We start from the raw sequence: 16,980 nt of genomic DNA on the forward strand, positions 1-16,980 counted from the left end.
CCATGGTGGATTCAAATGTGATGAGAACAATGCTGGAAACAAGGTGGTCTCTCAACAGTACATGCCACCAGATTCTCCAGGGCAAGGAAAACAAATAGCTGTACGATACTGAACTCACAACTTAGCATTTTGCCTTCTGAAGCTTGACAAACTAGTATAATAACCTGTATGGTATGTGTATAATAGTATGCCTGAGAAAAACATGGCTTACTTTCATCATTTCTAGAAAATATGCATTTGGTTAGAAATTATCCTATAAAAATACCATTAAATGTAGATATGGAGAAATAAAAAATCTGTTTGTTGGACTTATTCCCCAATCAAATACCGCTTTTTTTATTTTAAAAAATTTTGGAATGCTGAATATCAGCTCTGAGCACAAATAAATTTACAATACAAAAAGAAAGAAACTGGGAATTCTGTATTAACCCTACCCCAGCAGAGAAGAGGCAGGGCTGATGAAAGAAAAACAAAAAACAAACAAACAAACAAACAACAAAAAGAAAAACAGGCTTCTGGAGTTAGTGGAGATCAGATTACTGGAAAAGGGTTGTGCCCTAAGAAAAGGGACATATAGAGCCAGTTACCAAAACTGGCTCTTGATTAGTGAACCCAGGGAACTGGGGACTGGCTCTGAGAACAGCTTTTTTTCCTCTATTTTTCTAAACAGCCCATTAAAGAAAGCAATAGGCATTCACCATTTTCACCCCTACCCCAGGTAATGGTGGAAGTAGGACTGACGGAAAAACAGAGTAACTAATCAGATGGAGGTGGTAATTCCCTAAAGGGCATATCTTCCCCCAAGAAAAGAGAGAGGAAAGGCCAAGCACAAGTGGCAGCTCTCACTCAGAGAATTTAGACCCCAGGTGCTGGGATATCAGCAACTGTTTCAACCTAAAAAATTATTGGAGCCTAGCCTGACTCAAATATATTCCAACAAGGGTGGAACTGGGGCTGGTGTGAGTCCTGTAACATTTCCAGCTTGCAGGAAACAGGGGGCTGAGGAGCAGCTCCTGACCCTCCAAAAAAGTGGGGTATGGGGTCAATGCCCAGCACAGATGGTGACTGTTATTTAGAGAATTAGACCCCAGGAGCTGGAAAACAGAAACAGTTTAATATTCATTCAACCACAGATTCTGTCTCAACCACATCACTGGCTGAGCCTGCTGAGAATTAAAGAAACAGTGGCACTTTAGGCCTGTGGAGAGCAGTGAGCTGACAAAAACTTTCTTCTGGGCAAGACAGGAAAAACACAGAAACAAGAGTCTTCACAGAATTGACTGACGCCCTACTGGGTATCATCCCCAGGGAAATGACATACTGAACTATACTCCCTTTGTGGGTGCTAGGCCTGTCTTGTATTGGAAAATCTGGCTAGGATTGATCCTATATGGGTGGATGCTTCTCCCAGAGTCAGCCCTCTAGTTAAAAGTTGCTAGAGGTAATGAAAGGAATGTTAAAAACATATAGAGGCAAAAAATAAAGCAAATAGCAGATCAACATTACCTTAGGAGGAAGAGGGAAGAGAAAGATTTTACCTGGGGGTGAAACATCTTCACAAAAAAGGGGCAATCTCTCAAAAAAACTTCCTTATTGGCAGGCAAGAATTGAAAAATAAAAGCTGAAAAATTCTGATCAGTTAAGCAGAACCTATGCTAGAAGACTAGAATAAGTTGAACTTAATGTCTAAGAACAGTTAGAGAACAAAGCTAAACAACAAGAAAACCCTAGGCAAGACAGACAAAACCTCCAGAATAAACTAATCAAGAAAATCAGATGCTTAAACAACAGCAAAAAATCAAAAGTAATACTAGGAAGAATGAAGATATGTTAAGGGTAAAAGAAAAATCTAAAACTTCAGATGAGATACAAGAGTTGAAACAACTAATCAATGATGTTCAAATGAATCTTCTGGATCAATTCAATGATTTGAAGGAAAATGTGGCCAAAGAGACGAAGAATATAAACAAGACACTAGGTGACCATAAAAAAGAACTCAGAAGCATGCAATATAAAATGACAGAACTTATGAGAATGAAAGACACAATAGAAGAGATAAAAAACACAATGGTGATGTACAACAGCAGACTTGAAGATGCAGAAGAAAGGATTAGTGAACTAAAGGTAGGACATCTGAAATCCTACATGCAAAAGAACAGATAGGGAAAGGAAGGGAAAAATATGAGCATGGTCTCATCTAATTGAATGACAACATGTAGCACACAAATAAATGTGTTTTAGGTGCCCCAGAAGGAGAAGAGAAGGGAAAAGGGACAGAAAGAATGATTGAGGAAATAATCACAGAAAATTTCCAAACTCTTATGAAAGACATCAAATTACAGGTCCAAGAAGTACAGTGTACCCCAAACAGAATTGTTCCAGTTTGCTAAAGCTACCATTATGCAAAATATCAGAAATGGATTGACTTTTATAAAGCAGATTTATTAGGTTACAAATTTGCAGTTCTAAGCCCACAAAAGTGTCTGAACTAAGGCATCAGCAAGAGGATAACTTCACTGAGTAAAAGCTAATGGCATCTGGAATATCTCTGTTAGCTGGGAAGGCACATGGCTGGCATCTGCTGGTCATTTGTTCCTGGGTTCTGGTTTCAAAATGGCTTTCTCCAAAATGTATCTGGACTTCTGTCTCTCTTAGCTTCTTTCTCTCAGCTTCTGTTCCTCCTTGCTATTCTCCCAAGGTGTTTCTTTCTAAGCATGTGAGATTCTTCTCTTAGCTTCTCCAGGTCAAACTCTAGGCTTCATCTCTTAGCTTAGCATCTCCAAGCAACTTTCTGTCTGCATCTCTAAAAATCTCCAAGTGTCTGGGTCTGTGTCAGCTCTTAGCTTCTCCTGTGGGCAAACTCAGGATTACTTACTTTAGCTTCTCTCAAAATGTGTCTCTTAGCTACTCTGAGCTCCTTCTCTCCACGAGCTCTCATAAAAGGACTCCATTAATCTAAATAAGACCCACCCTGACTGGACAGGTTCTGATCTCCATGGAAATATTCAAAGTTCTCACCCACAGTTGGGTGAGTCACAACTCCATAGAAACACTCAATCAAGAGGTTTCACCTGACAAGATTGTATTAAAAGATCATGGCTCTTCTGGGGTCCATAACAGTTTCAAACAGGCACAAGAATTGATCCAAATAGACCTACTCCAAAACAGAGTACTAATCAGATTGTCAAATGCTGTTTAAGTTTGCTAAAACTGCCAAAATGCAATATACCAGAAATGGGTTGGCTTTTAACAATGAGGATATATCGTTACCAGTAAAAATTCTGAAGCCAAGAAAATGTCTAAATTAAAATGTCTGAAAAAGAAGATACGTTCTCTGGGGAAAGGTTGTTGGCATCTGGGTTTTGTCTGTCACATGGGAAGGTACATGGTGACATCTGCTAGTTAGTTCTTCTCTGCTGGACCCTGACTTCAAAATGACTCTCTCAGTTTCTGTAAGTCCTTCTTGCTTCTCCCAGGTCATTTTCTTTCTGAGCTCTCACTCTCTGTGAACTCACTTAAAGGACTCCAGTAAAGGATTAAGACACACTTGGAATTGGGTGGGTCACATCTCCCTGGAAACAATCTATTCAAAAATTTCCACCCACAATAGGTCTTCATCCACAGGGATTGATTATGACAATATGACCTTTTTTGGGATACATATCAGCTTCAAACCAGCATAAATGCCAAGAACAAAGAGAGAATTCTGAAAGCAGCAAGAGAAAGGTGATCAGTTATATACAAGAGAGCTCAATAAGATCAAGTGAGGATCTCTTGGCAGAAACCATGCAGGTGAGAAGGCTGTGGTATGATATATTTAAGATACTGAAAGAAAAACACTGCCAACCAATAATTCAAGATCTGGTTAACCAGTCATTCAAAAATCAGGAAGAATTTAAAATATTTATAGATAAACAGATACTGAGAGAATTCATGAACAAGAGACATGCTGTACAAGAAATACTAAAGGGAGAGCTAAAATCTGATAGGAAAAGACAAGAGAAAGAGTTTTGAAGAAGAATGAAGAAGTTAAGATTATCAAACTAAAACTGCAATATTGAGAAAAATAATAAGATATGACATATAAAATCCAAAGGACAAAATAGTTGAAGAAATTACTGCCCTTACAGTAATAACATTATATGTTAATGGACTAAAATCCCTAATCAAAAGAATAGACTAGCAGAATCAATTAAAAAACAAAAACAAAAACAAAAACAAAAACAAAAACAAAAAAACAAGATCCATCCATATGCTGTCTACAAGAGACTCACTTTAGGGACCCAAGGGGGGTGTTCTAGTCTGCTAATGCTGTGGAATGCAAAACACCAGAGATGGATTGGCTTTTATAAAAAGGGGGTTTATTTGGCTACACAGTTACAGTCTTAAGGCCATAAAGTGTCCAAGGTAACACATCAGTAATCGAGTACCTTCACTGGAGGATGGCCAATGGCATCTAGAAAACCTCTGTTAGCTGGGAAGGCATGTGGCTGGCGTCTGCTCCAAAGTTCTGGTTTCAAAATGGCTTTCTCCCAGGACATTCCTCTCTAGCAAGCTTGCTCCGCTTCAAAACGTCACTCACAGCTGCACTGAGTTCCTTCTCTTTGGGTCAGCTTATATATATGGCTCCACTGATCAAGGCCCACCCTGAATGGGTGGGGCGATGCCTCCATGAGAATATCTCATCAGAGTCATCACCCACAGCTGAGTGGGGCACATTCCAAGCAAATCTAATCAGCACCAAAACATCTGCCCCACAAGACTACATCAAAGATAATGGCATTTGGGGGACACAATACATTCAAACTGGCACAGGGGGGAAAATACAGGTTGACAGTGAGAGATTGAAAAAATGTAGTGCATGTAAATAACAATCAGAAAAAAGCAGGGGTAGCTATACTAGTATCAGACAAATTAGACTTTAAGTGAAAAAGAAAATAGAAAAAGAAGGACGCTATGTATTAATAAAAGGGACAATTCATCAAGAAGATTTAACAATCATAAAATCGTATGCACCTAGCCAGAATGCCCCAAAATACATGAGGCAGAAAATGACAACACTGAAGGGACAAAATATCAAAACTTAAGGGATGCAGCAAAGGCAGTGCAGACAGGGAAATTTAATGCCATACATGATTATGTTAAAAAAGAAGAAAGAGCAAAAACTGAGGAATTAACTGTCCACCTGGTCAAATTAGAGAAAAAAAATTAGCAAAGTAACCCCAAGCAAATGGGAGGAAAGAAATAACAAAAATTAGAGCAGAAATAAATGACACTGAGCACATAAAAACAAGTGCAAGAATCAACAAAATCAGAGTTGGTTCTTTGAGAAAATCAATAAAATTGATGGACACTTAGGTAGGCTAGTAAAGAAAAAAAGAGAGAGATTGTAAATAAATAAAATTTGAAATGGGAGAAGGGCATAATTTCTGACCCCACAGAAATAAAAAGAGACACTAATAGGCTACTATGAGCAATTGTATGCTAATAAGCTAGACAACTCAGATGAAATGGGCAACTTCCTAGAAAAGCATAAACAATCAACATTGACTAAAGAAGAAATAGAAGACTTCAACAAAACCATCACAAGTAAAGAGATTGACTCAGTCATCAAAAACCTCCAAAGGAAGAAAAGTCCTGGACCTAGAATTCTCATGTGATTTATACCAAGCATTCAAGAGAGAATTAGTACCAATCCTGCTCAAACTCTTCAAAAAAATTGAAGAGGGAAAGCTATCTAATTCATTCCATGATGCAACATCACTCTAAAACAAAGCCAGATAGTGATAACACAAGAAGAGAAAATTACAGACCAATCTCTTCAATGAATATAGAGGCAAAAATCCTCAACAAAATACTTGCAAGCTGAATCCAGTGTCACATTAAAAGAATTATATACCATGACCAAGTGAGTTAAATTCCAGGTATGCAAGGATGTTTCAACAAAAGAAAATCAATTAATGTAATACACCACAGCAATAAATTAAAGGGGATAAAACCACATGATCATCTCAATTGATACAGAGAAGGTATTTGACAACATTCAGCATCCTTTCTTGATGAAAGCCCTTCAAAGGACAGAAATACAGGAAACTTCCTCAGCATGATAAAGAGAATATATGAAAAATCCCTCAATGGGGAAAGACTGAAAGCTTTCCCTCTAAGATCTGGAACAAGACAAGGATACCCACTGTAATCATTGTTGTTCAACTTTGAGCTGGAAGTTCCAGTTAGGGAAATTAGGAAAGAAAAAGAAATAAAAGACATCCAAATTGGAAAGGAAGAAGTAAAACTTTCACTATTCACAGATAATATGCTCCTATATGTACAAAATCCCAAAGTATACAGAAAAACTACTAGAGCTAAACTACAGCAAAGTGGCAGAATACAACATCAACATGCAAAATCAGTAGTGTTTACATACAATAGTAAGGAGCAATCTGAGGAGAAACTCAAGAAAAAAATCCATTTACAATAGCAATCAAAAATCAAATATTTCTAAATAAATTTAACCAAGGACATAAAATATATATACACAGACAACTACAAAACACTGCTAAAAGAAATTATGGAGGACCTAAATAAATGGAAGAACATGCCATGTTCATAGTTTGGAAGACTAAATATAGTTAGGCTGCCAATTCTACTCAAATTGATTTATAGATTCAATGCAATAACAATCAAAATCCCAACAACTTATATTGCAGAAATTGAAAAACCAATAATCAAATTTATTTGGAAGGGCAGGATGCCCCGAATAGCTAAAAACACCTTGAGAAAGAAAAATAAAGTCGGACATCTCACACTGCTAGACTTTAAGACATATTACAAAGCTACAGTAGTCAAAACAGCACAGTACTAGCATAAAGATAGATATACTGACCAATGTAATTGGTTCAGATATACAACCCCCATTTATGGACAATTGATTTTTGATAAGTTGGCCAAATCCACTGAACTGGGAAAGAACAGCCTCTTCAACAAATGATCTTGGAGAACTGGACATCCGTACCCAAAAGAATGAAAGAAGACTCCTATCTCACAGGTTATACAAAAATTAAAGACCTAAACATTAGCACTAAGTCCATAAAACTTTTAGAAGAAAATGTAGAGAAATAGTGTAAAGATCTTGTGGTAGGAGGTGGTTTGCTAGACCTTACACTCAAAGCACAAATAATGAAAAAGAAATAGATAAATGGAATCTCCTTAAAATTCAATACTTATGCACATCAAAGGACTTTATCAGGAAAGTAAAAAGGCAGTCTACTCAACGGGAGACAGTATTTGGAAACCACATGTTGGATAAGGTTTAATAAGAGATTCTACAAGTGGACAACAAAAAGACAAACAACCCAATTAAACAATGGTCAAAAGACATAGACACTTTTCCAAAGAGGAAATACAAATGGCTGAAAAACATGAAAAGATGCTCAGCTTCACTAGCTATTAGGGAAATGCAAATCAAAACCACAAGATATCTCACACCTACTAGAATGGCTACTATTAAACAAACAGGTATCTCCAAGTGTTGGAGAGGATGTGAAGAAATAGGTACACTTATTCACTGTTGGTGTGAATGTAGAATGATGTAGCCACTTTGGAAGGAAGTTTGGAGGTTCCTCAGGAAGCTTAGAATTGCTGTATGATCTGGCAATCCCATTACTAGGTATATACTCAGAAGAACTGAAAGCAAGGTCACAGACATTTGCAAACTGATGTTTATAGTGGCATTATTCACAATCTCTAATAGATGATTATGACTAGTGACTCATTACATAGATATTTCTTTTTAGTTTCTATTGTATTACAGTAGCCAGGTCACACCTGAAATTTTTGAACTGTAATCCAGTAGCCTTGATCTTTGATAATAATTATATAACTATATAACTTTTATCTTGTGACCATATGGTTGAAAAAAACCTTGCGACTGACTCTGCCTTTTTCCAGTGTATGGTTAGATGAGTCATAAAATAAAGACATGCATGGAAAAAAAGAGGGAAGGAAAGCAAATTCTTAAACTACTTTAATTATACTTTTGAACAGATGATTCTATAGTTTAGATATTCCATACCCATTACAAGATTTAGCCCTGATACCATGGTGAGATGCATAATTATTTTTGTTATAATTTACAGTAATAATGAGAAGAACTCTAGTGAGACAAAGTGTAAAAATTATAATTCTATTTTTGAAGCTTCCTGTGGATTTTTTTCAAAGCTTTTATTAAAAAGGCAATTTTCAAGGCAAGATAACAATCACTTTCATACATCTAAATTAATTTCCACCTGCAATTAAAAGGAAGACTTCACATTCAGCATGGCCATTTATCTTCTTCAACCCAACTCTGATTTGTTCAACAGGGAAATTAAAGTATTGGCAGATAAAATCTAGGAGAAAAGAAGAGAGTTTGCATATAATTGAAAATATATTTTAAGAATTATCATTTTTTCTCATGTATATTTAATTATATGCATTTTACATAAGTAAAATATCCCTAAACAATTATAAGTATTTACTAGTAATTTGTTCAATTATTGCATTTCTGCCATCACTACTTTAGAAGGTATCTACTGTGCTATTGATTGTGTTTTTGTACTATTTAACAACAACAACAACAACAAAACTCCTGGGTTTAGTTTTATAAGTTAAATTACATATTTAATACATATCTAATTAAAATTCATACAGTTGTTTAAAATATGGCACCACATGGACTATTGATTTCCTCTAAATGGAAAACATTTTCTAAACATTTGGAAGGATCTAAAGAAAATAAATCACAATAGAGTAAAATATACATTTTTAGAAACATCATTTAAAATTATTTCATGTAAATTCAGTAGACGCCAGGTGTCTTCTAATTGCTGGATAAAAATGAACCTGTATTAATTTTTTTAGTGCATTCCCCTATATTTAAGATGGAGCTAGTTACATATAGAGCTCAGTAAGTATTCATGGAATAATATTCTATAAGCTGAAAGTGTAACCCATGTTACATCTATGACAAATGAAGTGAAATCAGCAGGTTAAATAGCAAGTGGTTGCTATGGTATGCCATCCCAGCTTCAATGCTCTGCATGAGATTGTTTCAAGCCTTTGTTGTGACTGCAGAGCAACTGAATTTCTCCTTCCACTCAAGCCTGCTTCTTTCACTTTCCCACAGGTTTTGATTCTGAAAGCCCTTTCTAAAAAACTTCTCACATAAAAATTTCCATCTCAGAATGTTTTCTTAGGAAAACAATTGGCAGATGTTACAGGTCTTTTCAGAAAATTACTCTCTTTTTAATTATCATTTACAACATTTTAAAATAAGACATTTCAGGAAATTCCTTTAATTTCCAATTGCCATTTTAAATAAAAGTTACCTTTTATTCACTGCAGTGTGTTATTTGCAGAGCCATATTCTAAAATATAAAATTTCAATATGACACATACAATGTACATGTCCTATATACTAAAAAGCAATGATTCATAAATGAATACTCTGTTAGGTGATCAGTGATGGGGAAATATATCTTAAGTAACATCTTCTCCCAACCCAGAAAACCATCCCACAAAGGAAGAAGAAAAAGAAAAAGAATTTTAATATTGAGTAGGCAATAAATCAGAATGTGATACATCACAAGTCATCCACTAAAGAGATTGCAAAGACAGAAACCTCATCCTTTTATATAACCAAGGAACGACATATTGCAGGTATGTTCTCAAGTTAGAGAACTGGACAGCACCATTTGTCAAATTTATTTCATCTTAAATTCACCTGGGAATCAGGGTGGTCTTTGTATTTGCTAATTGCTCCCATCCAGAGTAATAATAGAACTTAGTATATCTTTATGGAAGGTAGATTGTTAACAAGTTGAACCTAGATAGGGAGATAAACTTGCTAACTTCCTTGATGTTTATATTTCAGAGAGAGGGCTCTCAAGTCCTTGAAAAAATGAAGTTCAATTTGTTTTTGTTTTTAGATCAGGAAATAATAGTTTTACCATTTTAAATTTTCAACAGTATGTTTTTTTTTTTATTTGTTTATGAGTGTTTTATTGCATTTTGATAATGTTTTCAAAAATTTTCAGGGGATTGTCTTGATATATAGTGCTTTGTATATTTTCCCTAATGTGAAGAATGCTTCTTTTATTTTTGCAACATATTGCTAATTTTAAGAATGAATTTATAGATGCTGATCAACAGATGGCATTATGTCATTAAGAACTATTTCAGATTACATGGTTTAGTTCTTCTATAACCTTATATACTTTTATCCACTTGATTTGACTTCAACTGAGAAAAGTGGAAGTTAAATTATTGGTAATTTTTTAGTCTTTCACCTTGCGCCTCCCATAATTTTTGCTTTATTTGGCTATTTTTTTTTAATCTATCATCTTTTCTTTTGTAATTACTTTTTGCATTACATGTCCTTTGAGCTTGCTGCAATTTTGTCTTTATTGTCAATATTATTTTTCGTGTTTCCTTCAATTTGTTTCTTGAGTTTGATCCTCTTTATTTTGCACATTCCTATCATTGGTATTCTATTTTTGTACTTAGTTTCTTAATTTAAGATCCATAGTATTCTTTCATATTTGCAATTTATTTTTTAAGTAACATTTAATTCATACTGGAGTGCTGTGTTATAGTTTCCTTCTGTTTTTGGCGTCTTTTTGGGGGTGGGTGTCACTTACTGTTTTTTTTCCCTATGTTCTAGGAAACTTTTATGTTTTTTCTCTTTTTGAGTATTTTGTGTTGGAGTTTCCTTCAACGCAATAGTAGATGATCCTACGAAATTGGAAGTGTTTCTTACTGTGCTTCTTCATTAAAAAGGGACCTTTTCATTCCTTCTTCTAGTGCATTCTCTTTCCAATTTTAATTCATTTGTTTCAAAGCAGTTATTTCTCACAACTAGAGTAGATGGGAGAAGATGGTGGCACAGAGAGGAGTGGAAGCTAGCTTGTCCCCTGGAACAACTAATAAACAACCAGGAACAACAAGTAAATAATCTGGAATAATTGAGGGGGAAAAATGTGACCTTCCACTCATCATACAGCAACCTGAATTGGGAGGAATACCCACAATCACAGCATAAAGTCTGTAAGTAAAAACTGCAGATACAAGCTAGGACCCCCTCTCCCCAATGGCCTGGACTGCAAAGCCTCATGATGCAAGAGAGCAGCACTCTCCAACCAAGTGAATATAGCTCAGCTGAGCTCCAAGTGGGGTTTTAATTAACAAGCCTGGACTGCTTAATACAAGATACAAATCCCTGACAAGCAAACAGAGACTTTTAGTAATGACTAACCTTGGAGAGCCAGAGGGTGGACAGAGACTGGCCCTGATGGGGGCTTTCCTTCTTTTGGCTCAGTGGCGAAAGCCTCAGCCATTTTCAATTCCCAATGCTCTGACCCAGACAAGGGTGGAGACAGCACAGGCAGAGAGTCTATTCAAATGATAATGACCTCTCCCTTGGGGGGATATCTGTCCTAAGAGGAAAGAGGTGGGGCCCAGCTCTATTACCCACCCTCCATCCAGAAATGGACCCCAGAGCCTGGGGGTAAACATCCACAGGCCAAACCTCCTTACACAAGTCTGGAGCTACAAGCTGACAGGCACCACCAGCTAGGCAGAAAAGCACAGTGACTTGAGGCCTCACAGGTTGCAACAATCTTCTAAGACACACCCTCAGGGAGTCATGATACTATTGCCTTCTTCTAAGACCTGAGCCCATTCTGGTCTGGGAAAACCTGATTCAGGTAACCAAGGAAACCAGACACCTAGGCAACTATAAACTGCAAACTACACTAAAAAAAAAAAGTTATGGTACAGTCAAAGGAACAAACTTATACTTCAACTGAGATACAGGAATTTAAACAACTAATACTAAACCAGTTCAAAAAGTTTAGGGAAGATATGGCAAAAGAGATGAAGTGTATAATGAAAACACTGGGTGTGCATGAGGTAGAAATAAAAAAGTTCAAAAAAACAACTTGAAGCATCTATGGAAATGAGAGGCACAACACAAGAGATGAAAGCCACAATGAAATACATACAACAGCAGATCTAAAGAGGCAGAAAGAAACACTCAGGAACTGGAGAACAAGGCACCTAAAAAGCCTACACACAAAAGAACAGATAGAGAAAAGTATGGGAAAACATGAGCAATGTCTCTGGGAACTTAAGGACAAAATGAAATTCAGGAATGTATGTGTCATTGGCGTCCCCAAAGGAGAAGAGAAAGGAAAAGGGGCAGAAGCCATAATAGAGGAAATAATCAATGAAAATTTCCCATCTCTTATGAAAGACTAAAATTACAGATCCAAGAAGTGCAGTGTACCCCAAACACAATAGATCTGAATAGGCCTGCACCAAGACACTTAATAATCAGATTATCAAATGCCCAAGATAAAGAGAGAATCCTGAAAGCAGCAAGAGAAAAGCAATCCATCACATACAAAGGAAACTTGATAAGACTATGTGCAGATTTCTAAATAGAACCCATGAAGACAGGAAGGAAGTGGGGTGATATATTTAAGATACTGAAAGAGAAAAACCACCAACCAAGAATCCTATATACAGCAAAGCTGTCCTTCAAATATGAGGGAGAGCTTAAAATATTCTCTGACAAACAGACAATGAGAGAGTTTGTGAACAAGATACCTGCTCTACAGGAAACACTAAAGGAAGCACTGCAGACAGAAAGGAAAAGACAGGAGTGAGAGGTCTGGAAAACAATTTTGGGAGATAGTAGCACAGCAATGTAAGTACACTGAACAAGATGACTGTGAGCATGGTTGAAAGAGGAAGGTTTGGAGCATTTGGCACACCAGAACAAAAGAGGAACAATAAAGACTGGGACTGTATAACTCAGTGAAACCTAGGTGCTCAATGTTTGGGATAAAAGGTACAAATATGTTTTTACATGAGGTAGGACAAATGAATGTCAATGTTTCAAAGGTTTAAAAATAGGTTCGGATTGGAGGGAAAATACAATCAATGCAAACTAGAGACTATAATTAAGAGAAACATTGTATTATGCCTCCTTTACTATAACTAAGACAATATACCAAAGCTAAATGCATATGGGGGAGTACAGAGGGGAAGAGTATGGGACTCCTGACGTTGGTGATGTTGTCTGACTCTTTATTCTACTTTATTTTAATGTTATCTTTCCTTTTGTTGCTTTCTAGCAGTCATTTTTTAATTCTTTTTCTTTCTTTCCTTTTTCTTTTTCTTTTGTGCCTCTACCTTCTTTGACTCTTCCTCCTTCTTTGGGAAAGAAATGGAAATGCCCTTATATAGTTAGTGGTGATGGTTCTGAATACATAAATATATGACTATCCAGGGAACCAACGAGTTTACTTAGGATGGAATGTATGGTGTGTGAACAAAACCATCTTAAAAAAATGGGTTGATGAAGAAACCTTGAGGGCACTATGTTGAGTGAAATAAGACAGACACATAAGGACAAATATTGCAGGGTCTCACTGATATGAACTAATTATAGTATGTAAACTCATAGACATGAAATATAAATTACCAGGGTATGGAACAAGGCTAAAGAATGGGGAGCGGTTGCTTATTATGAGCAGAATTTTCAACTAGGGTGAACTTAAATGTTTGGAAATGGACAGAGGTGATGGCAGCACATTGTGAGAACAACTAACAGTGCTGAATGGTGTGTGAATGTGGTGGAAAGGGTAAGCTCAGAGTCACATTTGTCACCAGAAGGCAAGTTGAAGGTTAAAAGATGGGAATGTACAAAACAGTGAATCATGTGGTGGACAATGTCCATGATTAACTAGACAAATATTAGAAATCTCTTTCATGAACTAGAACAAATGTATGACACTATAACTAGAAGTTAACAGAGGAGCATATAGGAAAAACAATACACACTTATTGCAAACTATATACTACAGTTAGTAGTATTTTAATCTTCTTTCATCAGCAGTAGCAAATGTACTATACCAATACTATGAATCAGTAATGGAGGGGGGTTGGTTAGGGGTATGGGAGGATTTGAGTTTCCTTTTATTTGTCTTTATTTCTTTTCTGGAGTAATGAAAATGTTCAAAAAATTGAAAAAAATAATTGTGTTGATGGATGCACAGCTGTATGGAGAATTGATTGTACACTTTAGATCTCTGGATAATTGTATGGTTTGTGAACATTCCCAATAAAAAAATAAATAAAAAAAAAAAAACTAGAATAAAAGGAAAGAAAATAAAGTTGTGGAAGAAAATCAGGAAGGAATTCATTTTTATTTGACCAAAACAATTGACCAAACCACATATTTTTAATCATTCTTGGTGGAATTTTAAAAAAATATATTAAATAATTTCCTGGTATCTTAGGAGGGGTGTTGTGAATATCAAAACTTTTTCAAATGACCCCAAGTTTTGAAACATAAATGATATTTTATATCTTGTCTGCAAATTAGTAGATGCATTCTCTTGGTAAATTTGCTTAATTTGTCACAGAGTAACAATGATAATAAGAAAAACACAATGATGACATCAATAATAACAGTAGTATAATGAAAAAATCATATAATTACTGAGCATTTCTACATATAGGGTAATCTGTTAAACATCATACATGTTTTTTTTATTTTTTAAGTTTTAAATCCTTCCAGGAAATCCCATTTGTTTGTTTATATCATCATCCGCAATTACAGATGCAAAAACAGAATCTACCCTGACGAAATTGTGACGATTAATACCTGATGAAGGCAGGGTTTGAACCAGGTAATCTAGCATGAATACCCATACCTGAAATCACTTCCTATGGTGTCTCCATTTGTTCCTCAAAATAAAATATAGAAAACATAATCTGTACTTGATGTTTGGTGATTGTGAGGATTATGTGTGGTGATATTGATAAAGCACCTACCACATGTAATTTGCTCTAAAGTTCATCTTTATTTGCTTACCCTTCTTCCTTTAATGTCAAGAATTCAGGAGCATCATTTTAAACTTGGTTCCCGGAAGATTACTGTAATAATTTAACTGTCACAATCTAAAGAACTATCTGTGTCTGGTTGCCCTTGGAATAGATGGTCCATGGGTTTGGATTTCTCTAGTCCAACATTTGTCTCCTTGTATATTAAAAACATTTTAGAAGATGGCAGACTGGTGAGAAGATGGCAGACTGGTGAGCTGTAAGTTTTAGTTACTCCTCCAGGAAAGTAGGTAAAAAGCCAGGAACTGCGTGGACTGGACACCACAGAGCAATCTGTCTTTGGGCATACTTCATACAACACTCATGAAAACGTGGAACTGCTGAGATCAGCGAAATCTGTAAGTTTTTGCGGCCAGGGGACCCGCGCCCCTCCCTGCCAGGCTCAGTCCCGGGGGAGGAGGGGCTGTCAGCTCCGGGAAGGAGAAGGGAGAACTGCAGTGGCTGCTCTTATCGGAAACTCATTCTACTGATTCAAACTCCAACCATAGATAGACTGAGACCAGACACCAGAGACTCTGAGAGCAGCCAGCCCAGCAGAGAGGAGACAGGCATAGAGAAAAAACAACACGAAAAACTCCAAAATAAAAGCAGAGGATTTTTGGAGTTCTGGTGAACACAGAAAGGGGAAGGGCGGAGCTCAGGCCTTGAGGCGCATATGCAAATCCCAAAGAAAAGCTGATCTCTCTGCCCTGTGGACCTTTCCTTAATGGCCCTGGTTGCTTTGTCTATTAGCATTTCAATAACCCATTAGATCTCTGAGGAGGGCCGTTTTTTTTTTTTTTTTTTTAAATCCTTTTTTCTTTTTCTAAAACAATTACTCTAAGAAGCCCAATACAGAAAGCTTCAAAGACTTTCAATTTGGGCACGTCAAGTCAAGAGCAGAACTAAGAGAGCTCTGAGACAAAAGGCAATAATCCAGTGGCTGGGAAAATTCACTAAACAACACAACTTCCCAAGAAAAGGGGGGTGTCCGCTCACAGCCACCATCCTGGTGGACAGGAAACACTCCTGCCCATCGCCAGCCCCATAGCCCAGAGCTGCCCCAGACAACCCAGTGTGACGGAAGTGCTTCAAATAACAGGCACACACCACAAAACTGGGCGTGGACATTAGCCTTCCCTGCAACCTCAGCTGAATGTCCCAGAGCTGGGAAGGTGGAGCAGTGTGAATTAACAAAGCCCCATTCAGCCATCATTTGAGCAGACTGGGAGCCTCCCTACACAGCCCAGCAGCCCAGAACTGCCCTGGGGGGACGGCACTCACCTGTGACATAGCACAGTCATCCCTCAACAGAGGACCCGGGGTGCACGGCCTGGAAGAGGGGCCCACTTGCAAGTCTCAGGAGCCATACGCCAATACCAAAGACTTGTGGGTCAGTGGCAGAGACAAACTGTGGCAGGACTGAACTGAAGGATTAGACTATTGCAGCAGCTTTAAAACTCTAGGATCATCAGGGAGATTTGATTGTTAGGGCCACCCCCCCGTCCCCGACTGCCCAGAAACACGCCCCACATACAGGGCAGGCAACACCAACTACACACGCAAGCTTGGTACACCAATTGGGCCCCACAAGACTCACTCCCCCACTCACCAAAAAGGCTAAGCAGGGGAGAACTGGCTTGTGGAGAACAGGTGGCTCGTGGACACCACCTGCTGGTTAGTTAGAGAAAGTGTACTCCACGAAGCTGTAGATCTGATAAATTAGAGATAAGGACTTCAATAGGTCTACAAACCCTAAAAGAACCCTATCAAGTTCAGCAAATGCCACGAGGCCAAAAACAACAGAAAATTATAAAGCATATGAAAAAACCAGACGATATGGATAACCCAAGCCCAAGCACCCAAGTCAAAAGACCGGAAGAGACACAGCACCTAGAGCAGCTACTCAAAGAACTAAAGATGAACAATGAGACCATAGTATGGGATATGAAGGAAATCAAGAAGACCCTAGAAGAGCATAAAGAAGACATTGCAAGACTAAATAAAAAAATGGATGATCTTATGGAAATTAAAGAAACTGTTGACCAAATT

This window comes from Choloepus didactylus, chromosome 2 (genome assembly GCF_015220235.1).
Source record: "Choloepus didactylus isolate mChoDid1 chromosome 2, mChoDid1.pri, whole genome shotgun sequence".
Taxonomy (NCBI): Eukaryota; Metazoa; Chordata; class Mammalia; order Pilosa; family Megalonychidae; genus Choloepus; species Choloepus didactylus.